Below are 2,383 nucleotides of genomic sequence, written 5' to 3'. Positions count from 1 at the left end.
AGCAGTCCTGTCCAGGATCTCAAGCAGGCAGTGACCTTGTCCTCCAGCTGCTGCCAGTTAGCCAGCCAGGATTCCTCATCCGGGCAAAGATACACTCGCAAGTAGAGGAGGCTGGTCCTGCTCCAGGTGAAAGGCCTGAGCTCCTCTGGGAGGGGTTTCCACCTGCCACAGACTAACCAAGAGTCCGGAACAGCTGGCCCAATTGATCCTGCGGCAGAGTACACAGCCTGGCACGCTCACATCCTCCACAGGTCAGCAGGGTCAGTGAACATGAGGAGCACGTCATCAGCGTAAGCCGAGAGGACCACCCCAATACCGGCCCACATACAACCAGTCCCGACAACCTCATCCGCAAGAGGTGTCCTAGGGAGAAAGTATAGAGACTAGGGAGATGCCCCTCTCATGACAGGGTCTCTGATACCCTGATGCCAAAGAGTGGGGAATCTCCACCACCGGTGGCCTGTAGCTTCACAGCACCAGGGCCCGGGCTCGATTCCCGGCTTGGGTCACTGCCTGTGCAGAGTCTGCACGTTCTTCCTGTGTCTGCGTGGGTTTCTTCCGGGCGCTCCGGTTTCCTCCCACAGTCCCGAAAGACGTGCTGTTAGGTAATTTGGACAATCTGAATTCTCCCCCTGCGTACCTGAACAGGCGCCGAAATGTGGCGACTAGGGGCTTTTCACAGTAACATCATTGCAATGTTAATGTAAGCCTACTTGTGACAATAAATATTATTTTAAAAAAGTCATGAAAACATTGTATTTATAACAGTAAGAAGTCTTACAACACCAGGTTAAAATCCAACAGGTTTGTTTCAAATCACTAGCTTTCGTTGATGTTATTCCCAATAAACTGCCGATCACCTACCATCTTCTACCTCTGGCCTTACTGTTAGCTGATATTGTAAACAGCTCTTTCTCTCTTCAGGTGCTCTCAATTAGTACAAGTTTTTGTTGTTGGCACCTTCCTGAACTGCTTCTGTTATTATGTTTTTTTAATTATTCAAATTAAGGGACAATTTAACATGGCCAATCCACCTGCCCTGCACATCTTTGGGTTGTGGGGGTGAGACCCACGCAGACATGGGGAGAATGTGCAAAGTACACGCGGACAGTGACCTGGGGCCGGGATCAAACCCCGGTCCTGGGTGCTGTGAGGCAACAGTGCTAACCACTGAGCCGCCCCTTTCCAAATGAATGGGAAAATTTAAGCCATTGTTTTCAGGTCCTTGCTCCAAACGCTGTTCTCTAGCGACCTACTCCACCTCTCTGCCTGTCAACAGTCTGAGATAAAGAGAGCCTGTTCTCAAACCAGATGTCACATTTGATCCCAAGGTGAACTTCTGACCTCGCATCAGACCACCTATTTCAACCTCTGTAACATTGCTCAACTTGAGGACGGCACAGTAATTAGACTGCTGCCTCACGGCGCCGAGGACCTGGATTTGATCCCGGCCCCAGGTCACTGTGTGGCGTTTGCATATTCTCCCAGTATCTGCATGGGTCTCACCCCCACAACCCAAAGATGTGCAGCATAGCTGGATTGTCCATACTAAATTGCCTCTTAATTAGAAAAATGAGAATTGGGTGCTTTAAATTTAAGAAAAGAAAATCCACTTGGAAACAACATGCATAGATCAGTATTTTCCAAATAGTGAAGCACTGGACTATGTGAAAGGATAAATTGGCCATGGAGGTGGTGCTGCATCGCTGCACTCAACCAATACGGAGTTTAGATGGTTAAATGGAGGATGAAAGTTGCATAGACTAGGCTTGTAGCCTATAGATTAAGAATGTCTAATTGAGGTGTTTACAATCACCCCCTCGTGGGTGGGGAATTTCAGAGCAAGGGAATATACCTTTAAAATAGAGCTAGGTCATTCATAGGTGATGCAAAGAAACAAATCATGTAAAAGGTAGGGAAAATCTAGCAGTCACCCCAAAAAGCTGGTATGGGGGGGTGGAGGAGTCAGGAGCAAATCAAAATTTGCAGAACCAAATGGATACATTTTTGTTCAGTCATAGGTATGAGATTATGGAGTCAAGGTAGATGATTTAGAGTTAAGATACAGATCAGTATGATCTAGCCTCTAGCTGAATGGCAGAGCAGACTCACGGGGCTGATTGCCCTCATACAGATCCAACAAGTGGCATCTTTGTCTTGTGTTATTTAAAAAAATAAAATGCCTTTGTTCTGTGCAAAAAAAACTCTCTCTTAAGTTCTGCCAAGATCGTTTGGCAATGGGATTTCAATCTGTAGCAGTTTTGTACTCCGTTACCATGCAAAGTTTGTATTTTTCTACTTTCCTTTGTTGCATCTTACTTACGTCATCTTTCAAAAGAGGAAGTGTGCTTTCAAAACATGGCATCTACATTTAGAGGGAAAT

This window comes from Scyliorhinus torazame, chromosome 16, assembly GCF_047496885.1.
Source record: "Scyliorhinus torazame isolate Kashiwa2021f chromosome 16, sScyTor2.1, whole genome shotgun sequence".
In the NCBI taxonomy this organism is placed as follows: Eukaryota; Metazoa; Chordata; class Chondrichthyes; order Carcharhiniformes; family Scyliorhinidae; genus Scyliorhinus; species Scyliorhinus torazame.
The sequence above is the reverse complement of the archived record's forward strand: the minus strand, read 5'-3'. Positions refer to the sequence as shown.